Genomic DNA, 25,816 nt, shown 5'->3' on the forward strand with positions numbered 1-25,816 from the left:
TCCCAGATAACCAACCGTAAGAAAAAGAATGTAATCTGCCTTCCCTGTTTGGGCAGAGTAGACTGGATGGAGAACAGAGTTAGAATCGGTTTCAATTTGGTGAATTTGAGTGATGCTTGGTTTCTAGGAACTTCAGATTGGCTAGATAGATAATATTACATAGATAGCAGTAATTATAATAGTTACCACACTATGTAGTTGAGAGGATTACTTGAGCTCACAAATGACTTCTCTGTAGACAGCAAATGGAATGCAAACGTGAGCCACAATTTATATTTCTAAGCGTCTGAATCCCTGATACAGCACTGGAGTTACAAAAAAGCGGGGGAAAACGTCAATCCGGTGATGTCATTCCCTGAGCCCAGGCTTTCAAATTCTTTGGCACCTGGAGGGGTGTGCTCCTCACACCCAGCAAAGCCTCGGCAACCTGACTTGGCACAATGGCGCCCTTAGGCTCTCTGCTCATTCAAGCAGAGGGGGACTTTTCATTCCTCCTCTAAACCATGCGCGATTTTCTCCCAGTTCTCGCCACAGATCTAGCCAAACCTCTTCTCCCAAGGCCTCACCCAGGGAAACCGACGCGTAACCACGATTACTCCACGATCTCCACACGCACCACGGGTGCGGAGGTGGGGAGGGAGGCGTGGCTTGACTTTTATACTCCTTTCCGGCCAATGAGCAAGCTGCTTTTCTTCCGGTCGGCAAACCGACCAATCTGAGCAAGTCGGTTTAACCTTCGGCTGTACTCGGCTCTTTTCGCTGATGCGGGCAGCTCTAGGGGCGGCCGCCGCTGGAGAGACGCTTCCCTTTTTTATTTTTTTTTCCCCAAGCGTTCACTTCCGGGTCCGGCGCCGATCCGGATGCCCGAGGCAGAAGGATGTTTGACCTCCGGATAAGCGAGGAGGCGCCGCTGTGCATTCATTGCCGGCTGCATCGGTGGCGACAGCAGGGGCCCGGGCGGCGACTCTCCGGCCACAGGCGGCGGTAGGACGCACCGACAGTAGTGAGGGGACCGAGTCCGAGCCGAGCTGCGTTACCTCCCTCGCTCGCTCCTTCCCCCTCTACCTCGCTCGCTCCCTCCCTGCGTGGCTCTCTTTCCTCCTCCGGCCGCCGGCGGGTGCAATGTGCCGCCGCCGCTGCCCCCGCCGCCACTGACTGACGGACCGGGGGGCGCCGCCCGCGCCCGGGACCGACCCGCCGCTGGCGGCCGCGCCTCTGAGGTAAAGCCCCCTCTGCGTTGGCGCCTGGCTGGGCGGCCCCGGCCCGCCGGCAGCCTCGGCGCGGCCGCGGCTCCCTCCTGCCCGGGTGGGGCTGGGCGGGCTGGGGTCCCGGGCTGAGTGGGGTGGGGTAGGGTGCGGCGGGGGCGGCGCCGCCAGCCGCGGCCTCGGGAAGGGGTGGGCGAAGAGGACCCGGGCTGGGGCGCGGAGGCGCGGGACTGGAGGGGGCCGCGGCCGGGGGGCGAGGGCGCCGCGGGCTCGCTGGGCAGGGAAGGGGCCGCGGGCGGCGGGCCGGGCTGGCCGCAGAAGTTGCCCGAGTCGTGCGGCGCGAGTGGGGACCGCGGGGAGGTGGGCGAGACGGGAAAAGGCAGGGGCTTTTGTGGGGAGGGTTGCGAGGTCGGGAGTGCAGCCCCCCAGCGCTCCTCGATTTTGTCCAGACAATTCCCTTCGGAGTAGGCATTTTAGGCAAGAGGGTGGGAGCTATCGGTCGGCTGGAGGGAGGGATCAGGGGCTAGCATTCATTTCAGCGAGAAACTTCCCGATAGGGTATTTGTTTCCAGGTTTGGGAGGGGGGCAGGGATTTACCTATTTGTTGGAGCTTTTGACTTTGCTCAAAACTTACCCAAGGCATTAGTTGCGGGAACAAAATTACTCTGATGGTTACTGTTGGGGTGCTGGTTTGTTTGTTTATCCCACTTGCTAGGGGAAGTGACACACAGAAGCGTCGGCTCTCTTGGTCCACAGCCCCCCACGTTTCTTTTCTGCGGGGTGGTGATGGAGATGTGTGTTTGCTTCTGGGGTGGGGTAGTTAGGCCTGTGTTAGGATGGTTCCACTTCTTCCAGGGAAGGAGGAAAAGTAAATGGGTGGAAGAGAGTGTGTGTGGGAGATGGCTACTGTTGCTGCCATTGTGCGAGTTAGTTTTAACTCTATTGTAATGAGTGCCTAGGCTGGTCAGCAAGTGACCCTTTTTTAACCTTTGGTTTTAGAACATCGACTTTAATTGAACAATTAAAAACTACTGATTTTTCCTAAGTTAAGAAAAAGTCAGTACTTAATTTCTTTTACGTTTGCAGTTATTTCTTGTGATAGGAATGACATTGGCCCACACAGATAGTGAAAGAGGTTAAGCTATATCTGATTAGAATACTTTTTAAAATTAAAAATATCTAACTAGTAAAGCCATGTGTATGTTTTTGAAGAATATTTGCTTTCCCTATAAATAAGCAAATTGTGAAAGAAAAGTATCATAAAAGTTGCAAGATGTGAGGCCAGTTTAAGAAAACATTTCCCACCAAAAATCAGATCTGGTTTGTGACATTCTTAGTAACCTTTTGGGGGGAGGGAAGTGGAGAGATAGTGTATTTTATAATTATTCCCAAACTTTTGCTCTATTTTCTGAGCTAAGATAAATTATCTTCATATTTTATTTACATTAACCATATAGTTTGTACAAAACATGAAAATCATATTTATGGGAATTGGAAGAAAGATGTAATAAAATAAATTGCATAGCTTTGGTATAGATTCAGAGCGGAGTGTATAGACACTTTAGTATTCAGGGAGTTTCCTTTTCTGGATATGCCTCAGGTATATACCTCAGTAGTTCTTAGAATGGGGAACAGAAAGTTTAATGTTGATGTATATGAGACTTTTGGGGGAATCTTGGAAAATGATTTTCTTTTTAACTGACGATTTAGTGTGCTCATTGGCCAAGAGGTCGTTAACCTAAAAATTAATGAATTATATAATTATTGACATTTTCATTGTTAGATTTGCAAGCATTAACTAGTAACAAAATCTTCAGCACATGAAATGCATTTATTCCTTCAAATAAAAGAACTAGGATTCAAACAAAGGAATAGTTTAGTTCAAACTGAAACTTTACTTTGTGCAAGGGACTTTTACTGTGTGTTGAGGATGAAAGAGTGGGTAGACACATGAAGAGGAATTAGATCCAGGTAGTTACCTTTAAGGCAGAAGCAGACAGGCACAGAATAATTGCAACACAGGACTCCTGTGGGGCTTATTAGAGATGAATGGAAGTGTGGGGGTGGTGGTGATGGTGTGTGTGTGTGTGAGACAGAGAGACTAATTTTTGACTGGGAATTACAAACGAGTTTAAAGCTGGTAATACTCCTTTTAGGCCTTAAAATATTTTAATGGTCAAAATGGTTCTGTGTGTGTAGCGGCAGTATTTTTGTAGTTGAAGGGAGCAGTTGAGCATGGACATGTTGGTTTGCTATGGTGGGGCCTGTTGAACTGGAGGTAAGGCTCTGTGCCAGGAGGTCTTTATGGGAAATGAAGCTATAAAATTAGGTGGTGATCAGTCCATGGACATCTAGAATGCCTTGTATTTAAAAATGAGTCAGTTCACCATATGAAGATCCTAGGGTATAGATTCTAAGGTGATAGGGAGTACCTATGAAAATAAGGCTAGTAAGTTTAAAGGAAACAAAGTATAACAGAATAGTCAATTTGTTATCCTTCATGCTAATAGAGGAGAGCCAGAAGCCTATATGAAACAGTTATACATGGCTTTGTCATTTTTCTTTACTTGCTTTTGGATATGAGTGTGGTAATCTGGCAGTTGGTTATATGAAGTAAATCTAGATGTTTAAACATGTGACTTGGAAATAAATGGGAATCTTTGCATTTCTTCTCTGGGTCCCCTCTGTAATCCCCTTCATGCTGATAATAGATCATCATTCTGGCATGGGTTTTTGCTTCATATTTTTTCAGAATGGAACAAGTGGTTGTTTAGTTTCCAAGAGCGTTCTAAAAGAATATAACAGACTAAATAGAGGGAATGTGAAAATAATAAGCAACAAAATACAGGTCTTAGGATAGTTATAGTATTGTTAATACATTTTAAGGTGAGATTTGCTATGGATGAAGTGAAATGTGAGGAATCTACATAGGATGAGAATTGACTGTAATAGTTAGATGACAACATGAGAAAATTCCACAGTTCTAGATAAATATGTACAAGGTTTTTAGTCATCCTAAGTATCAACAACTCTAAAAAAATTTAACCCCCAATTTAACATTATCAAAGGAGTGCCTTAAAAATATCACCCTTACGACACTGGTGTTTAATCATCTAGTCTTGATAGTTCTTATTAACTGTTCCCTTCTTAGTGTTCAACAAGGACTTACTTAATAACTGAATTTGTATCTCAAATCTCCCAATAATAACAGTACCTGTTACAATTTATTAAATGCCCACTTTGTCTGTGGACCTTAAATGATACTGTGATAAGACAGCTCTGAGTTAGGTGGTATAACGCTTGCTTTCGACAGTAGGAAACGGGTCTTCTAGAGTTTACGCATCCTGTTTAAGGTGTATCTTGGGAGTAGCAGAGGGCATATTTAAATCTTTTTTTTTTTTCCTGGCTTTGCAGTGTTAGACCAGTGATATCTTCCCTAATCTTTCATCATCTTCCTTTTTGTCTTCTCTCATGCAGTTGGCACTTAGCAGTATTGATTAGTGTTTTTAGTATATGTTTGGGTGTTGTTTTTCTAAGGTGTAATTTCTTTGGAAATGGTGGTTTGGGCATATCTGTAGTTCTCTAATCGTAGAGTCTCTAGGAGCAGAAGATATGGTTCTAGTAACTTAAGCTATTGCAGAGTATCATTTTTGTGACAATCTATAGGAAAGAACCATACATGGGATTATTAATATGTAGAAATCAAGTGTGTATTATCTATTAATGTAAAGTGACTTTGGAGAGCCTCTGAACTAGTCAGGAAACATGGAATGAGACAGAAACATGGGGATGGGTAAGTTTTAGAGACAGTGGAGACTGCTGTTAGCCATGATCTTTCCAGCTCCCTTCTGAAAGTTGAGATTTAGGAACTGTGAATGTTTGGGTTTCTATTATGGGATGTAAGGAAGATGCATAGTGATTTGTTCTTTAACCATATTAAGTGACTGCTTATATTCTCTCCTTCTTATCCCTGCCAATCATCTTAGTTTTGAGCGTGACGTTTTTGTGTATTTGGTAGATAAGACACATTTTGATCATTTTCTTTACTAATGACATATCACATAGTTATAATTTAATTTGATGAAAATCTATCCGTTATATCCAATGACTATACCATATCCACGTTTTTTTTTTTACAGCTTTTACTGTAATTAGGTAAAAATCTCATGATAGATGCCCTCTTTCTTAAACACAAGTTTCTAATTTTTTTTTTTCTTCAGTCAGTTGTCAGACTTTTAACTGTATTCAAATTTATTACATATATTTAGCTGATTAGGTGCTGAACTGCTTTCGTTAGCTGAAAAGAGTGGGGATAGAGTTTCTCTGCCATTATATTTTTCATCAGGATTGAGAAAACTCGTATGAAGTGCCAGGATGTGATGCCTGGCACATAGTAGGCACTGTGCAAGTCTCCTCTTAAACATAGAAGTTGCTGATGTATATGAATTGTCAGAGGGTTGATTGGTGCATAGAATCAGCAAAGACTATTAGGGATAGCCTATTACAGGAGAATCTCTGAACTCACCTCTCTTTAACCCACTCAAAAGATTGTTGTACTCTTCATTCATTTACTGTTTGATGTCCATGCTACATTAAAAGGCAGTAGACTACCCTCTAGTTTCTTGAACTTTTATTCCCATCAGTTACTGTATACCTTGTATACCTACCAAGAATCATTTGTCTTTGTACCCAACAAATTGTTACAAAGACAAATGATTCTTGGTAGGTATACAAGGTATACAGTAACTGATGAGAATAAAAGTTAATGGCAGTTGTATGTCTTGTTGTAATTACATAGTTTAATGAAACATTATTCAGTGAACTATGAAGGTAAAAAGATGTTTTTCTTGAGACCCAGTGGCTGCTTTGAAAAGCAGTTGAGTAATAGAGTAGTTGAAGTCAATTATAGTTAAAATAGTTTTAGGTGAAATAACTTAAATGATTAGGGGAAAAAACTCTAAAGATCTTAGATTTCACAGTAAGATTCTTCAGTAAAATTGCTTTTAAGTGTTGTGAGATGTCTTTCCATGTTTAAGAGACAGAAGCTAGAAATCACAGGTGATATACTATGGGTGTGGTTTTTGCAAGAAAATAAATAGGACTACAGTCTGTAGACTTACGCTTGAAGGAAAGGCCTTGGCAACCTGCATTAAAAGACTGTTTTGTGATTGTTTTAGTGTTGGTGGCATTAAACTGTTTAAAGTATGTAGATTTTTTATGATTCCCCCTTTTTAAACTCACTATGAACTGTTGGTTAACAATAATATATTAAAGAGGTATCTACTTCTGAAACACCTCTTTTATACTCACAGAGATTTACTTAACAGCATCCTCTTTTAAAAAAGAGAGAAATACTGGTCTTCCTGAGCATACAGTCATTCATATTTTAGGATGAATTGTTCAATAATCAACTCACATGGTATCCACTTGTTTCCTGATACAGTCCCTCATCTGATTTTCTGTGTTCCCTTTCAGCTGTTACACAGTGTCAGGGATGGATAGAGCCATTTGTAATTCCACCGTCTCCTCACCCTGAGTGGGGACTGCAGGAGTGAGTTGGTAGAGGAAATTGTCCTTTGGAAGAGGAAATGCCATCCCCTTGATGTATACCAGGAGCTGTTGAGCAAAGCGTGCTCCAGGAGCTGTTGAACTTGGTGCAAAGCGTGCTCGTCTAACAGCTTATGGTAACTACTCACCTTTCCTGTCTAGCTCAGCCCAAGTGGGAAGGAAGGCATGCAGGTATAGGAGAAGAAGGTCCAAGTTGGAGAAGGAAAGGTAGATGGGGTATACTGTTTATCTTGGTGTCACACATTACAGCACCAGAAATGCAGTAGCTTCTGAAATGGAACACTGAAGGGTGAAGGCAGGGCCAGTTTGTCAGAGTGTTGGCTAGCTCCTGTGTAATTGACTTGCCTCTGCTTTCCCCTGTGTATGGGGTTCTTCCTGCTACTGGTAGCAGGATCCTGGTGCGTTGACCAGGACGTCTTTTGCACAAGCCTACCTGCAGACTTTCCCCTTCCTGTTTTTTTTTCTTTTTCCTTAAATTTTTGTTTCTTTTGGCTGTGTTGGGTCTTTGTTGCTCTGCATGGGCTTTCTCTAGTTGAGGTGAGTAGGGGCTACTCTTCGTTGCGGTGCATGAGCTTCTCATTGCTATGGCTTCTCTTGGGCTGAGCACCGGGTCTAAGTGTGTGGGCTTAAGCAGTTGCAGCTCCCAGGCTCTAAGCACAGGCTCAGTAGCTGTGGCGCACTGGCTGTCTTAGTTGCTCCGTGGGATGTGGGATATTCCTGCACTGTGGATAGAACTGCTATCCCCTGCGTTGGCAGGCAGATTCTTATCCACCATACCGCCAGGGAAGTCCCTCTTCATGTTTTATTGACCAGAATTAGATCACATACACTTCTAAACCAGTTGTGATACAGGGAACAGGGTTACTGTAGTGAGTTTCTCCCCTGCAGTTGGGGATGGGGCCACATTTCCCTGAGTTACATGGTGGAGGGAGGATGTTTTAAAAAACTATGGGAAGGAAGAATATGGGGGAAATGGATGTTACAGAGGCAATCAATAGTGACCACCACATCTGCTTGTTTAAAGGATGAAAATAAATAATGCATACAAATGCACTTTGAACTTTAAAGTGTTGTGCAAATGTAACAGATGAAAGATTAGAAAGCTGTTTCTATGTGACTGTCTTAAATATGCTCAGGTATGAATGTTTTAGGAGCTGAAAACACTGCTAGTTTCTTACTTTCGATTCAATAAAATCAGTTTTTACTTTTTTCATGGAAAAAAGCTATTTTAACTTTCATACGGCTATTTTAACTTTAAACTAAAAACTTGTACCTCTAAACTTATTTAAATTTTTTGGTGTGTTGTTGCCCTCCTTCCTGGACAAAACTTGCCCAACGTCTTTGATCTCATCAGATTTCTTTGTGACATCTGGAGGAGAGTAAGATGCCTTGAGGAAATGGGAACTTACCAGTCAGAAACGGTTGGTTCATTTTGAGTCAACGAATCTCGTTGAGGTAGGAGGGAAAGATGGGTGTTATATTATCTTGACTACAGCCACCCTCCTCCCCGCCCCCCTGAAAATTGTAGGGCCAGAGGAGAATCACAGACTTTTAGAACTAAGTTGTGGAAGGTTGAAATGCTTGTCATGTACCTGGTTAATAGAACCCTCCTATCCTCATTGATAGGTTGATAGGTTGATGCTCTTTCTGACCAAAAAGGGAGAGGCTGTGAAAAAATTTGTATATTTTGCAGTTTTGCTCAGGACCATGGGCTAGTTATGTAAAGCAGTCAGCCAAGTACCTTTAAAGTTCACAGGGTTTGGAAAATTTTAGAAAGAGTTGAAGTGTATGTGTATGTGTGTGTTTGTGTGCATATGTGTTTAAATAAAACAAGCAAACAGACAAATCTTTTAATCTTCTCTCAAGCAGTCCACAAAAACAGCACACTTGCATTTCCCCTCCCCCCCATCCGCCACACACAAAGTAACCCCCCCCCCCACCCCCACACACAAAGTAACCTCAAACCTGGCCTGCTGAAATGGAAGGGCAGAGCAGACTGAGCGCTTGGAACAGTTCTTGTACTTTTAGTTTCAAGAAAGTTATCTTAAAGATTTCTTTACTGTGTGTGTAAAAGAAAGAAATTGTGTGTGTGTGTTTATGGGGACATATATGGAAATACATGTATGTATAAATACATAATTAGTGCACATTAATTATTGTAATTCTAATCCCTACAGTGTTGTTGTAAACATACAGAGTAAATCCATCCATCCCCTGGAAGGATATTTACGTTAATGACTTTTATAGATAGATTTGGGATGATTTTTATTTTTACACTTTTTATATTTCTCTGTATCGTTTGGATTTTCAGCTATGATTGTGCATTATTTGACCATCAGAAAAAAATGCTGAGTTTTTTTATTTGAGGGAAGAAAATAAGATTTGGGGATGGGATGTCCCATTTACCATAGTCCACTTTCATTGTAAATTACCTTGAATAGAGTGTGCACTGAATGCACTATTACATTGTAATAGCCTTTATTTTAAAAAACTGGGCTTGTTAAAATTATGTTTCTTAAAATTTTAAGTTGAAATTAGCTGTATGAGACCATATGATACAAGAACATATTATAAAAGTAGTAGACTTCTGAATTTTTGTAATTATTAATTGTGTTATCTATTTTAAACTTGTTTGGTTTTCGATTTCAGGTGGTATACTTGGCAGGGTATCAGAGTATGACATATTGGAGTCAAAGTTACAGTCAGAATTTCCTTTAATAAAAAGGGAAGTGAAAATTTATTTTTCCCCTTACACCCAGTCTGTGTCCCATGTTTATTTTCTATTTCTGTGAAATACTTACTGCAATGAATACTTTCAGGCGAATATAGTAGGTAATGTTACAGGGAGAGAAAATGCCGATATTTCACAATATGTATGGCTATAAAGCCTTTTCATAAAATCCTAGTTTGGCATGTAAAAATAACCTAGCATTGTTTTGGAGGTGAAACTTGAAAAAGTAACTGGTATTTGTAGATGCATATTTTTATAAAACATTATTTTATATTCTTTTGTTCCAGGGATGTGAAAACAATATTAACATTCCCCCCTGCACCTTCCAAAGTGTAAATATTAAAGATGTGGAATCATGTAATGCCAGTTTTTATTTTTTTTAAATGGTAGACTATTTACTGAATTCGCTTTCTGTCATATGAATGTCAGGGCATATTATTGCTAGTATTTCTTAATATATTTAAGATTCTGAAAATATTAGTTAAAATATCAATGTAATCAGCCCTTGAAACTTATTTTTTTTGAGTATTTTCTGATAGTCTGTTGAAAGTTGATTACTGAAATATGTGTTGTGTGTTTATATTCTGCTAATCTAAATAATCTACTAATGAAAGTTGTTTTTTGAAGGCTGACTGAACAATAAAATTCTGAGCACTGGGAATGAGAACATCAAATAAGTTAAAATAAATTTTACTATATTCACTTTTAAAAAAATCTCCCAACTGAAAATTAGTCATCTTTTTTTTCTGTGACAGAATAAAGAAGAGAACAAAATTGGGCAATTTTAAAGATGGTGCTTTCAGTCCTTGCTATAGGGCTGGGAGTGCTAATACTTACGAATAGATGAGAGAAAGAGGTTGTGGAGAAGGCAGCTTGTTCCAGTGGTTCTCAGCCCTGACTTCACAAAAAATGACAGATATTGGGATTCTACCCATGCTGTTGAATCTGGGGATGGGGCCAGGGCATTGATCTATTTTAGGATTTCTACAGGTGATTCCAATGTGCTTCAGGGTTAAAAATGACTGGTTTCATTTTTTATGTACGTCTCTTAGCTCTTTTTGAAAAAATGACTTCCTTTTATTTTCAGATTGTCTTTTTAATCAGGGATGGAGGTGTAAAGATAAGAAAGAAATGCATAGAAAATATATGCAAGAGGAACAGGTTAATGAAGTGAGTCCTCTTCAGGGTTTCACACTCAGAATCCTTAGTGAGGCTACTGTATTGCTTGTTCGTTAGCATCTTTTGAATAGTATAGCACCACAATTAGTGGAGTTTTGACATTTGGAAAATTTGTTAAAGGAAATTTGTCAGATTAAATTAAGGCACCAATTCAAATTTCACTGGAAATCTTTTTTTTTTTTTTAACTTTTTATTTTATATTGGGGTATAGCTGATTAACAGTGTTGTGATAGTTTCAGGTGAACAGCAAAGGGACTCGGCCATACATCTACATGTATCCTTTCTCCCCCAAACTCCCCTCCCATCCAGGCCACCATGTAACGTTGAGCAGAGTTCCATGTGCTATACAGTAAGTAGGACCTCATTGGTTATCCATTTTAAATATAGCAGTGTATACATGTCCATCCCAAGCTCCGTAACTATCCCTTCCTCTCATCTTCCCCACTGGCAACCCATAAGCTCCTTCTCTAAGTCTGGATTTCTGTTTTGTAAGTAAGTTCATTTGTATCATTTCTTTTTAGATTCCACATGCAAGGGCTGTCATAGGATGCTTCTCCTTTTTTGTCTTACTGCGCTCAGTATGGCACTCTGTGAGACTATCCATGTGGCTGCAAATGGCATCATTTCATTCTTTTTAGTGGCTGAGTACTATTCCACTGTATACACATACCACATCTTTATCCAGCCCTCTGTCAGTGGACATTAAGGTTGCTTCCATGTCCTGGCTGTTGTAAGCAGTGCTGGAGTGAACATTGAGGTGCATGTATCTTTTCGAATCATGTTTTTCTCCGGGTATATGCCCATGAGTGGAATTGCAGGGTCATATGAGAGCTCTGTTTTTAGTTTTTTGAGGAACCTCCATTCTGTTCTCCATAGTGGCTGTACCAATTTACATTCCCACAACAGTGTAGGAGGCTTCCCTTCTCTTTCCACATCCTCTCCGGCATTTATTGTTGGTTGGTTTTTTGATGATAGCCATTCTGGCTGATGTGAGGTGATACCTCATTGTAGTTTTGCATTTCTCTAATAATTAGTGTTGTTGAACATATTTTCATGTGCCTGATGGCCATCTGTATGTCTTCTTTGTAGAAATGTTTACATATGTCTTCTGCCCATTTTTTGAGTGGGTTGTTGGTTTCAGTGCTGTTAGATGTTGTGAGATGTTTGTGGATTTTGGAGACTAATCCCTTATTGGTCATATAGTTGCTCATGGTAGTCTCGTAGGATCTTTGGTATTTCTGTGGAATCAGTTTAACTTATCCATTTTCATTTGTAATTTTATTGATTTGAGTCCTCTCCCTTTTTTCCTTGATGAGTCTGGCTAAAGGTTTATCAATTTTGTTTATGATTTCAGAGAATCAGCTTTTAGTTTCATTATCTTTGCAGTTGTTTTGTCTCTATTTCATTTATTTCTGCTCTGATTGTTTAAATTTCTTTCCTTCTACTATAGGTTTTGTTGTTTTCTTCTTTAGTTTTTTTAGGTGTAAGGTTAGGTTGTTTATTTGAGATTTCTCTTGTTTCTTGAAGTAACATTGTATCGCTGTATAACTAGAACAGCTTTTGCTGCATCCCATAGGTTTTGGACCATTGTACTTTAATTTTCATTTGTCTCTAGGTATTTTTCTTTTAATTTCCTTTTTGATTTTTTCGGTGACCCATTGGTTGTTTAGTAGCATGTTGTTCAGCCACCACTTGTTAGTGTGTTTTAGAGTTTGTTTGTGGTTGTTGTAGTTTATTTCTAATCTAATAGCATTGTGATCAGAAAAGATGCTTGATATTTAAGTTTTCTTAAATATACCAAAGCTCACCTTGTGGTGTAGCATGTGGCCAGTCCCGGAGAATGTTCCATGTGTACTTGGGAAGAATGTGTAGTCTGCTGCTTTGGGATGAAATGCTCTCTAAGTATCAGTTAAGTCCAACTCTTCTAAAGTGTCATGTAAGTGTGTTTCCTTACTAATTATTTGTCTGGGTGATCTGTCCATTGATGAAAGTGGGGTATTAAAATCGCCCACTATTACTGTGTTACTGTCAGTCTCTCCCTTTGTTGTGGTTAGTATTTGCCTTACATGTTGAGCTGCTCCTTTGTTGGGTGGGCTTCCCTGGTGGCTCAGAGGTTAAAGTGTCTGCCTGCAATGTGGGAGACCTGGGTTCGATCCCCTGGAGAAGGAAATGGCAACCCACTCCAGTGTTCTTGCCTGGAGAATCCCAGGGACGGGGGAGCCTGGTGGGCTACAGTCCACGGGGTCGCAAGGAGTCGGACACGACTGAGCGACTTCACTTCACTTCACTTCTCTGTTGGGTGCGTATGTGCATACGTGTTCAGTCGCTTCAGTTGTGTCCGGCACTTTGCTACCCTGTTGACTGTAGCTTGCCAGACTCCTCTGTCCATTCGATTATCCAGGCAGGAGTACTGGAGTGAGTTCCCATGCCCTCCGCCAGGAATCTTCCTGACCAGGGATCAGGAACCCTGATCCCTGCATCTCCTGCACTGGCAGGGGGGTTCTTTACTCACTAAGCCATGTGGGAAGCCTATGTTGGGTGCATATATATTTATAATTGTTACATCTTCTTTTTGGATTGAACCCTTGGTCATTACGTGTAGTGTCCTTATTCTTCTCGAAATCTTAAGAAACCTAAGTGATAAAAGCAGCCCTGTCTTTAAAGTTAGTGTAAGAATGTTACTCATCAAAATTTGATTAGTTTTGGGTTATTTTTATCATATTTGCAATATTGTTGAGTTTTACTTTTCATGGAACATAAGGATGGAAGGAGCCTTAATGGTTTTTTAGTGTAATTGTGCTTCCACTTTACTCTTTTTTACCATTGTTTCTGTTTTTCCCCTTGGTGGAGATAGTTTAGTACTTCAGTTATAGTATATTCTTCATGTAGTATATTATTTATATCAGATGTAGTCAGTAAATGTATACCTGTAAGTACACTATGATACTAGGGTTTTGTGGTTATTGTATCTTGTCATTTATGGCAAATCAGGTTCCAAGGTGACTCATTTACTGCTCCTCCCTAGGTCAGGAACACTCTTCCTGGTTATAGCATTTTTCTTATGACAAAATGAGAGCAAGCCATTTTATGAGTTCAATACATTAAATTCCATTCAATGAACATATTTTTCATAGTGGCAAATTTGGATGTGGCATTTCATCTATCAATGTCAAGGGTTAGATATTTGTAAACTGCCCTGATAGGAGAATTTGTGGTAGAGGAATTTAAGAGTGGGTACAGTGTAGGGGGCTTCCTTGGGAGCTCAGCTGGTAAAAAATCTGCCTGCAATGCAGGAGACCCTAGTTGGATCCCTGGGTCGGGAAGATCCCCTGGAGGACAGCATGGTAACCCACTCCAGAATTCCTGCCTGGAGAATCCCATGCCAGAAGAGCCTGGTGGGCTATGGTTCGTGGAGTTGCAAAGACTAGAACACGACTGAGTGTCTAAGCGCAGTGCAGCGGAGTGTAGAGGAGATACGTGTGAACCATTGGGAGACTTTTAGAATTATTTTGAGTCCATCAATATACTACAATAAAAGCCGTGATAAAGAGGTTACCAGTTACATCTTGCACATATAATTAGTAATGGATTAATGGGTACTCTTCAACAGGACCACAATTTCTTATCACTAGTTTTGACATCCCAAATGCCCTGAAAACAAAAACAAAATTTTTCTTGGTATATATGACACAAATTGGTTTTCTTCCCAAATCTTGTTAACTGTCTTTATTTCACGTGAATGTGGGTTTCACTGCAGAAATAGTAAGTGTCTAATCACAGTGCCGTCTGAGACTTCTCTGTGCCGTTCTGCTTTCTCTGTGGGTATTTCAAAGTGCATAGTGTTTACATGCTGTATCACCTGTCAAAAATGCCCTGAAATTCTGAGTTCCAGAATGATTAGCTGCAAGAACTTTGGAAAAGGAACGGTGAAACGGCATTGATTTGCTTCTATCATTTGTTTAGGATAGAAACTACTCAGTATCTTACTCCTCTGAGATGGAGTTTGAGTAAGATCCTGGTAAACTTCTCTTGTTTTTTACAGTTGTAAGTATGTGGATACCAAGAGGCACTTTATTGTAATCTAGGTTTATTTCTTTAGCAGTTGTTGAAAGCTTTTCTGGTTTTTTGACAACCGAGTCTTCTGGGGCCCATTGTGGTCCCAGAAGCATCGTGTAATTAGGATGCTTGAGGTGGACAGTGTTTTGGGTAGCTTCAGCATAGCTGAATGTTCATCACACTCTCTTTGGTCCTTGGCACTATGTCAGTTTACCTCTGTAACTCATGGTAATTTCATGCCACAACACCTGCAAGCACCCCTCTCTTTTTCATATCTTGGCTTCCTTTTTCATAACAGAAAGTAGAAGGGGTGTGGTTGCAGTGCCTCTGTTTTAGTTTCCTTAAACTTCCTTAATTTGTTTTTAAGAGTTCACTGCAAAAATCTTTATACCTACTCTGGCTTCTTCGCCTCCCCGCCCCCCATCCTGTTTCTTTTTTTCTTGATTACTTCCCTGCCCCCTTCCCTTTAAAATAATATTCCTCAGGCAGAGAAGTTCATACTTACGGTATTCTGTATCAGAAAAATACAGAAATTTGTGTGCTGAGGAGGGGACAGAAGCAAATGTGCACATTCTGTTTCCCTAAAGAGGACCTTTCTGTAGGGGAGTGAGTATTGTGCTGCTTGTGCATGGATAGTGTTCTGTGTATGTAGTCTTTGCTTTCTTTCCACCCTTAGATACTGAAGGGTAATGGTGTGGTGAGCACTGCGGTGCATGTATTTCTGTGTTTACTATGATGCTAGACACCTTAGGAGAAGGCAGTGGCAACCCACTCCAGTACTCACTCTTGCCTGGAAAATCCCATGGATGGAGGAACCTGGGTGGCTGCAGTCCATGGGGTCGCACAGAGTCGGACACGACTAAAGTTACTTAGCAGTGGATACTTTAAGGTGTAGATCCTCTTCCAGGTGGCTCAGTGGCAAAGAATCTGCCTGTAGTACGGGAGATGCAGGTTCAATCCCTGGGTTGGGAAGCTCCCCCGGAGAAGGAAATGGCAGCCCACTCTAGTATTCTTGCCTGGGCAGTCCCGTCCCATGGACGGAGAAGCCTGGCGGCTACAGTCCACGGGGTTGCAAAGAGTCAGACCCGACCAAGGGACTAAGCACATGTAGCGTGCTTGGTCATGGGCACTTGCTGTGTCCTCTGAAAGCACTGTGATTCTCCTGGAGGACAGATTTAACCTTGTGTTATGGTTTGTTTAAGCTGTGTGATGTCAGGGATTGTGATGGTTTTATCTGCCGTTTGTATTTCCTGTGTTTGGTACGTAATAGGCCTCTAATGATTACTTCTTTGTTGAATAAATTAATCATTTCTTCTATTAGGGAGAATTTTTTTTTTTTGTAGGGAGAATTTTAACATGGAAGAACGTTCATTAATTAAATCCCTCCTGAGGCACCATACTCATCCCAGACCAGTTTAGTTTGAATCATCACAGTTGTATAAGACAAACTTCAAACAAGTAAATTGGGCCTAGTTTAAATAAAGTAGTAAACACACCCCTCTGACTGACTGACTCAGGCTTAAAAGTAGAGAGATACATTATAGAAAGATTTTTGAAATGAAAAGCATTCATGGGCTAGCTAGAAAATTTGAAGAAAATATTCTATTTTTTTGAGCATTTCAGTTAATTATGATTTTGTTTTAAGATATTTTTTATATTAAAGTTTTTCTCTCTAAGTTCACACAGCAAACTTCACTCCCCGTCACAATCAAATTAGAAAAGTTTCATCACCCTAGAATATTCTCTCGTGCTGCCCGCTTTGTGCTTAAGCCCTTCTCCCACTCTAACCCTGACAACCACTGCTCTCTTCCTGTACCTTTAATACCATGTAAATGGAATCATGTGGTGTGTAGCCTTTTAAATCTTTGTTCTTCCACAGTGCAGAATGCATTTGAGTTTCATCCATGTTGTAGTGTGTATCAGTCGTTTCTATTTGCTGCTAAGCAATAATCCATCATACGGATATACTTCAGCATATTTATCCATTCACCAGTTGAAGTACTTGTTACTAGTTTTTGTGATCATGGATACGGCTGCTACAAAACTTTGTATGTGGTTTTGTTTTTGTGTGTGAATCTAAGTTTTCATTTCTCTTGGGTAGGTTTCTAGGGGAATTGTTAGGTCATATGGCAGGTATGGCTTTCCTGGTGGCTCAGACGGTAAAGAGTCTGCCTGCAGTGTGGGAGACCTGGGTTCAATCCGTTGGTTGGGAAGACCCCCTGGAGAAGGAAGTGGCAATCCACTCCAGTATTCTTGCCTGGAAAATCCCATGGACCGAGGAGCCTGGCAAGCTACAGTCCATGGGGTCTCAAAGAGTTGGACACGACTGAGCAACTAACACACACAGATGGCAAGTGTATGTTAAACTTTATGGCAAACTGTCAGACTCTTTTCTAAAGCATTTTGTATTCCCACCAGTAATGTAGGAGAGTTCCACTATAATCAGTTCCCAAAATTTAAATTGGCTATATTGAGTTACTCTAGTAATTTGTTGGTTTGATTGTATACCAGAATATCTTGACAGTAACATTAATTCTGAACATGATATTTTTATAGTTGTAGATCTGTTAGAGAGAGTGATTTCAGGGAGTCTCACTTTTCAGTGAATACAGTCTTCCGTATGGTTTGGAACTATTTTTTCTTGCTAAGATCATGCAGCCCTGATCTTTGTTAAAAAAAAACAAAAAACAAAAAAAAAACCACAAAAAAAACCCCAAAAAAACAAAAAACAAAAAGCAAAAATCTAGGCCTTAACCCTGGTGTTCATATTGGAGATTAAGGTGCCTTTGGATCAATTCTGTCTCTGGCTTCAGGTTTACAACACTTTCTTTGGGGACGGATTCTTTTGGTTTGAACTAGGCAGAAGAAAATCCTTCTCATGGAGCAGTGATTGTACTTTCAGCTAGTTTCTGTCACCTGTTACATGTTTCATTCCACAGCTTTGTAGAAGTCAACTTATTTATGATTTACTGTCAGTTATACTAGTTGGGGGCTTCCCTTGTAGCTCAGACAGTAAAGACTCTGCCTACAGTGCAGGAGACCTGGGTTTGATTACTGGATTGGGAACGTCCCCTGGAGAAGGAAATGGTTACCCATTTCAGTATTCTTCCTTGGAGAATTCATGGACAGAGGAACCTGGCAGCCTACAGTCCATGGGCTTGCAAGCAGTCAGACACGAGTAAGCAGCCGACACTAACTATACTAAGTCCTTTCTGCAGTGAGGGTTGACAATATTAACTTCATAATTGGAATTTTCAAATGCTAATACCCTTGAATGACTCTTTTAAATCTGAGGCCTTTGCTTACATTAAACTGTTGTTTTTAATAACATATTTTTATAAATTAGGAAACAAGCACTGTGGTTAAGAAAAAATATAACTTTGTTATGGGAACCATGCATGAAATAGCTGCTGACTTGCCTGAAGTGTGTTCTCATTTATGTGGTATTATTAGGGAACAACCTGTTAGATGAATTAGAAGTTTGTATTCATAGTTAAATATTTTATTAAAATTGTTCTAAATGGTAAACTTTACACTGTAGTACTGTTTTCTCAGTGTTTTCTAAGCATATTCAGATCTTGCTGATGCCCGGTTCTCATTCTAAACATCAGTTACCAACTGTGCTGTTATGCGTAGATGCCAGAATTTATTGAAGTTGTATAAGGTTGCCTTCTTCCTGTTCTCTGTCATGTTTTTATAAGTCACCTCAAATTTTCCAGTTTGATTTCTAGTGTAAACTTGCTAGAATTATGTTAAAATGGAGTTTAGGGGCTCTTATTAAGTGAACAGAATATGCATTTTGTGACCTCCTTTAGTGAATTTTTTTTCTTCTGACTCATAGCTATGTCTTGGAGAGCTGAAATTATGGTATCAATGATCTTTGACTTGTGAGGTGTTTTTCCACTTGCTTGTAGTATCTCTCAGAGCCATAAATGGCCTGCCTGCCCTCTGATACCTTTTTCTTTCCTTTATTTGGAAAAGAGATGATCATATAAATTATGAGTAGCTGGTGGGCTGCAGTTCATGGGATCTCAAAGAGCTAGACACAACTTAGCGACTAAGCAACAGCAACAACAGGGTAAATACTCAATAAGTATTTGTTGGATGAAAGTAAGTGCCCCCAAATGGAACATGATGTTTTCGTTGATGGCTTGGAGTTTAACATCATTCCTGTGATTGAGATTTGTAGTCAAGTTTATGCTTAGAGATAGTGAGATGCCCTGCTCTTAGTATAAATTTACTATGATGTCTACTTGATTTTTGATTTCCATCGTGCAGGAGATGAGAGTGATTGAATGTGTTTATAAGTGCTTAAGGGGCTGGACATTTTCAAATTAAACATTCCCTCCTCTTTCAAATATGGAGACTCACTAGCAATGGTAAGGGATGTTACCAGTGGGAGTGTAAGTTCACCTGTGAAATTCAAGAGGAGGCACATGTCCTCAGAAGACATTTTGAGGGCCTATGGAACAGTCATATCCTAGTTAGCTAGAGAACAATCAGATGTGGATAATTAGAAAACTTACTTAATTAGACTTTCAGTAATATTTATATATTTTATGAAAGTTGAGATTTTAATACAGTTTCCCATAAAATTGACTTAGTTATAACTGAATATAGTATGTTCTGCTACTCCTTTGCTATTACGTTTTATGCAGTAGCTTTCAAATTTAGAAATATTTTTGACTACAGCACATAGAAAAATATTTACTTCAACTTAGCGAAATATATTTTGCATTGTATCCTAGTGATATGTATACATTCATATAAGGAGCCAAAACAAAATCTCGTTAAACAAAGCTATTCTTACTACATTTGTGCATTCTGTTTTCTTTCTTTTTTTGATACTATTTTATTTAAAAAACTGTTGCTTAACACGCATTTGTTTAAACACCCAGTAATGGGTCATTATCCACAGTTTGGAGAACACTGTTGTCCAATAGAACTGATGATAAATTTTAAAGGCTAGAATTTTCTGGGTCTTAACAGAAATATACAAGGGACATCACTGAAATCAGGTTTTGAAAATCTAAAGTGTTGTAGATGCTAGTTACTAAACATTTCTGAGATAAAATAAGTTTCTGTGGTATGTAATTAGAGAAATTGATTTCCATTTTTGTCATTACAGTTAATGATTTAGCTTTCAAAAATAAGTGTTTAGTCTTTTCTTAGACAACCACAGTTGAGCTCATGCCAGAAACCAGTAACTGGGACACTTGCTGCTAACAGAAGCATGTGATGTAACGGCTAGCCATCACATCACAAATATCCTTACTCATTTAGATTTTGGAGAAGCTTGGAGACTTGTAGTACTGTCATTTTTATAGAGACTGCATTAGGCATTTAAAACACTGAATGGCTCATTTTGTGTATGGGTTTTTAAATTTAAGATAAAGCAGGGAGAAATCAATGCTATGACAACTAACTTGTGAAAAAATTAATTAAAAACTTCTATTCCATGTGATTTTTTTATTTGCAAAGAATATTGAATAACACTCTGAATGTGAAAAGATACCTGTAGATACTTTTAATATTTAATATTACAGGTACATGAAAATTCTATATTGATTACAACAGATTTTGGAAGATAGTTTCAGTTCATTTGCTCAGTCGTGTCTGACTCTTCGCAGCCCCATGAACTGCAGCACATCAGGCCTCCCTGTCCATCACCAACTCCTGGAGTTCACCCAAACACAATGAGTCGGTGATGCCATCCAACCTTCTCGTCCTCTGTCGTCCCCTTCTCCTCCTGCCCTCCATCTTTCCCAGCATCAGGGTATTTTCAAACGAATCAGTTCTTCGCATCAGGTGGCCAAAGTATTTGAATCTCAGCTTCAGCATCAGTCCTTCCAGTGAACACCCAGGACAGATCTCCTTTAGGATGGACTGGTTGGATCTCCTTGCAGTCCAAGGGAAGATAGGTAGAGTACTAATAATTATTTTAAAGAATTTAGAACTAATCATTAATGTTAACTGGAAAGCTTTAGCTAGCTGTATGGCTTTTTATGAAGTAGAACATACTATACTAATCTGTTCTCAGATTACTTTGATTTATCTATTTGCAACTTAAAAGAGGTCAGTTGGCTCTGTAATGTCCTAAATTATTGGGCCATGCAGGTTAGAGAATCTGATTTTCTGTTTTTTGTTTTGAAGATTCATCAGTGATCATCAAATTAGAAGTATGCCTGTGACCTACATTTTCATTCATATAATCAGATTATATCTAATGTTTTCTGTATTTAGCAGCTCATTTTTTATCTTTATTAATGAATGATATACCATCAAAATTATAATTGTTTATGAAAGAAAAGCAATTGATTATTCATCTGTTCTCAAGGATAATTTCAAAATGCATCCCTTAGATAAATTCTCTTTTTAATATAGATATTTAAGTAAGTTAGTATGCTGAAAATTATGATAGAATCAGCCATTATTTAAAATATTTTGTTACCATTTGTGTGCATTCATGTTAACTTATGCACATAAAATGCATAGTTTTTCTTTTTGGTTGTATAATGTTCAAGGTTTCAGTTAAAAGAAGTAGTATGTCTTATAGAAATTAAAATATCTGTAAGCCATGTGAATCACTACTTTGTGTTATAAGAACTTGTAAAACAGGGATATTTCTATGAAACTGTCTTCTCTCAATAGTTTTTATTTCTATGGTTGCCCAATTTTAAAGTCTTGAAGCTGTATTTTCCTATTCCTTTCCTTGTAATTTTTGAATTTAAAGCATCTCAGAGAAGCATCTTTGTGGGCTTTTCATAAACTAGTGTAATTTTAATGGACACTCTGAATCTTATCTACTCATATTTCTGGTTTTGCTTGTCTTCCCAAAAGCAGAAAAATTCAGTATGGGTATTGAACTGCATGTTATCCATTTCACGTGTTAGTATTACATCCCAGTTCAGTCGCCAAGTCATGTCCAATTCTTTGCGACCCCATGAACTGCAGCATGCCAGGCCTACCTGTCCATCACCAACTCCCTGAGTCTACCCAAACTCATGTCCATTGAGTCGGTGATGCCATCCAGCCATCTCATCCTCTGTCGTCCCCTTCTCCTCCTGTCCCCAATCCCTCCCAGCATCAGGGTCTTTTCCAATGAGTCAGCTCTTCGTATGAGGTGGACAAAGTATTGGAGTTTCAGCTTCAGCATCAGTCCTTCCAGTGAACACCCAGGATTGATCTCCTTTAGAATGGACTGGTTGGATTTCCTTGCAGACCAAAGGACTCTCAAGAGTCTTCTCCAACACCACAGCTCAAAAGCATCAATTCTTCGGCACTCAGCTTTCTTCACAGTCCAACTCTCACATCCATACATGACCACTGGAAAAACCATAGTCTTGACTAGACGGACCTTTGTAGGCAATGTACTGTCTCTGATTTTGAATATGCTATCTAGGTTGGTCATAACTTTCCTTCCAAGGAGTAAGCGTCTTTTAATTTCATGGCTGCAATCACCATCTGCAGTGATTTTGGAGCCCCCCAAAATAAAGTCTGACACTGTTTCCACTGTTTCCCCATCTACTTCCTATGAAGTGATGGGACCAGATGCCATGATCTTCGTTTTCTGAATGTTGAGCTTTAAGCCAACTTTTTCACTCTCCTCTTTCACTTTCATCAAGAGGCTTTTTAGTTCCTCTTCACTTTCTGCCATAAGTGTGTTGTCATCTACATATCTGAGGTTATGCTTTACTGGTAAATTCCACCAAATGTTTAAAGAAATGACATCAGTTTTACTCTAACTCTTCCAAAAAATTGAAGAGGAGGGAACACTTTCAGACTTGCTTCTTGAGTCCAACATTATTATCCTGATACCATAGCCAGGTAAGGGCATTACAAGAAGAGGTCACAGGCCAATATCTCTGGTGAATATAGATGCAAAAGTTCTCAATAAAGTATAAACTCAGTGAATTTAACAGAACACCTGTAAGATTATATTAATATACCATGATCAAGTGAGATCTGTCCCTGGGTGCAAGGATGATTCAGCATACACAAATCAATACATGTGATATGTGACATTAACATAATGAAGGATAAAAATGGTCTGATCATCCTAATAGTTGTATAAACAGCATCTGACAAAACTCAAGCTCCTGTATGATAAAACTCTCAACAAAGTAGATAGAGAGGGAATGTATCTCAATAAAGGTCACATGTGACAAGCCTACAGCTAACATCTTACTTAATGGTGCAAGAATGAAAGCTTTTCCTCTGTGATCAGGATGCCCACTCTCATGCTTCTATTCAGCATAATTCAGGGGGTCCTGCTGCTGCTGCTGCTAAGTCGCTTCAGTCGTGTCTGACTCTGTGCGACCCCGTAGACGGCAGCCTACCAGGCTCTGCTGTCCCTGGGATTCTCCAGGCAAGAACACTGGAGTGGGTCCTAGCCAGTGCAATTTGGCAAGAAAAAGAAATGTACCCAAGTTGGAAAAGAAAAAGTAAAATTGTATTGTTTGCAAATGCATACATTTGCAAAATGTTGCACTCAGTTATCTACTGAGTGATGAAATTTTACCTCACATACTCCCTCATCCCCTTTTGTCTTTAAATGTTTGGGTAGTTATTATATTTACTTCATCTTTTGCTCCTCCTTGACACTTTTGTTCTTACATTTCTTTTTGTCCTAGCAAGTTTTGCATTATCTCTTTAATCTGTGCTTAACTAAGATGCAGGTGTTCATATCCCTGTCCTTCCGGCTACCTCTTCTACTCCGCCTTAACAGCTGAGCGTCTGTCAATTGCAGTGTTACTTTAACACTGGAAAAATTTACATTTTCATCAATAACATTTTATTTGGGGGGGATAAAATTGATTCTAAAAGCTGAAACTCAGTTAACCTTGCTTACACTCTTAGAGGGGCTTCCCTGGTGGTGCAGAGGTTAAAGCGTCTGCCTGCAATGTGGGAGACCTGGGTTCGATCCCTGGGTCGGGAAAATCCCCTGGAGAAGGAAATGGCAACCCACTCCAGTATTCTTGCCTGGAGAGTCCCATGGACGGAGGAGCCTGGTGGGCTACAGTCCACTGGTCGCAAAGAGTGGGACACGACTGAGCTTCACGTTCACTTTCACACTCTTAGAACTTAGGGTGGAATGCCTGCGTTGGCTTTTTTTGTTTCCTTTGCTGCATCTGCAGCATGTGGGATGTCTCCCCCAAACAGCCGCTGAACCTGTGCCTGCCGCAGGGGAAGCATGGATTCCCAGCCACTGGTCAGCCAGGGGATTCCCTAGGTTTCTTCCTTAATGAGCCCCAGGGCCCTTTTTGCTGTAGCTCAGGAAAAATTTCTTAATTTCCTCTGTCCTTAAAGCTGACTTATCTTATTAGTTGGAAGTCAGAGGTATTGAATTGCTTCTTTCTGTCTCTGTTCCTTTATTTTTTATTTCTTTATATTTTTCTTTCACATAATAGGATTGTTTTCCTGGTTTGGTTATTTCATATAATATGGCATTATTTTCTTACTCAGTGTTCACTATTGTCCTTCTCAAAAGTCACTGAGGATTTTTTTTTTTTTAAGTTTTCTTCCTTTTTCTGAATGGTGTACCTCCCTGTATTTTTTAAAATTTGCTTTTTGAGGGGGGGTGGAATTTTTCTATACTATTGTTACTTTTCTTCATGAATCTAGTGATTGTCAGTTCATATTTGTGAAGGAGTGGTCAGGTTACTATTTCTGGGCAGATGGCTTGGGTTTTCTTTGCCATTCTGTTTGCTCTGCTGCCTTTTTCTGTATCAGCCTCTTGGATCTGTCTACACAGATGGGGCTTATTGACCAGCATATTTCACATAGGGTAGACACTCGGGGAACTACAGCCAATATCATACTTAAATGGTAGAACAGTGGACTCTTAATCAAGACTAGGAAAAAACACAAGGAAGTGTGTTCTCAGATCTTCCATTCTACATTGTACTGAAGAACTAGTCTTTTGGCAGGGGGTTCTTCAAAATGCCACCTTGGTTCAAATTAGGGTCTGACAACATTGGGGTACTGTAGAGACAGTACAGGCTGGCAGGAAGGGACAGACTGTACCTGCCGATCCAGACAGAAAGGCAGACACAGTTTAAACTTGGGGAGGTCGCAGAATTAGTGGAAACACCGTCAGAGTTTAAGTGGGTAAGAATGTGAACTCAGGAATCTGACTCCTTGTGATCATGTTCTCACTATACCATTTATTAGCTTGATGATGCTGGTCAAGTTGTGTAATTGTTCTACATTTTAGTTTCCTTATTGGTAGAAATAGGGATTGAAATAGTATCTTATAATTGTGGGAACTGATGAGCTGATCTATTTAAAATATGTAGCAAATTAAGTGATTAGCAAATGGCACCTGGAGAGATTTTATATAAAATCCAGGTTTCTGGATTCTTCTTGAAAAATTTGGACGGCTAATGGTCCTGAATGGTAGCAGTTGTTTACAGCTGAGTGATAGCCGCCTCTTTTAATTGGAGTATTTGCTTTCCAGATTGCTGTAGCCCCCAGTACTATTTACTGTCTCACACTCTGTTTGATTCACTCTCTTTATGGTACCTCTTTGGGCATTTGGATTTGTGACTTCTGATGTACCAGTTATTAACTGTAGCTAAAAGGATATCTGCAATTTTCAAAACTGATTTTTCTTTGGTATAGAACGAATCAGCACCAAAGGCACAAACAGACCGTTAGAAGAGTGATTCAGGCAAGGGAACGCTGCCGCATATAGGCCGTTCCTGGCAGTGCTTGTAGCATACCGGTTGGTGAGGGTCAGTGAGTGCATCAGGTGAATGAAGAGGCCGAGGCTGGGGGGTGTGGGGATAGGTAACTGGGAACGCTCTAGGTAGGAATCATACCAGCAAAGCCTGAAAATGTTTAGAGATAGAAGAAAACTCATTTCTTACTCTATAGTAGCTATTGACTGTCCCAGGTGCCTGACTGTATGCTAGGTTCAGAGATCACCAGGTTACATATAGTGAATCCTTGTCATCAAATACAGCAGACAATTATAATAATGTGTATAATGTAAGAATAGCCTCAGAAGTCTCTTAGTGTAATCCTCCTATTTCATAATTATTAAAATAAGCTTAGACAGATTAGGCCTTGCCTA

At 39.9% G+C, this 25,816-nt stretch overlaps 1 protein-coding gene across 7 annotated transcripts in view; it reads left to right on the top strand.

Moving 5' to 3' along the window:
• CSNK1G3 (casein kinase 1 gamma 3) overlaps window positions 756-25,816 on the top strand; it is a 120,789-nt gene continuing 95,728 nt past the window's right edge. For 3 of the 7 annotated variants that reach the window (XM_018050685.1, XM_018050688.1, XM_018050686.1), the window contains exon 1: window positions 757-1,220. The gene's annotated coding sequence lies outside the window, so the exon portion shown is untranslated. Of the gene's footprint in view, window positions 1,221-25,816 lie in introns of all 7 variants that reach the window. The other 4 variants (XM_018050687.1, XM_018050689.1, XM_018050690.1 and 1 more) reach the window with 4 other exon arrangements.

This window comes from Capra hircus, chromosome 7, assembly GCF_001704415.2.
Source record: "Capra hircus breed San Clemente chromosome 7, ASM170441v1, whole genome shotgun sequence".
NCBI lineage: Eukaryota > Metazoa > Chordata > Mammalia > Artiodactyla > Bovidae > Capra > Capra hircus.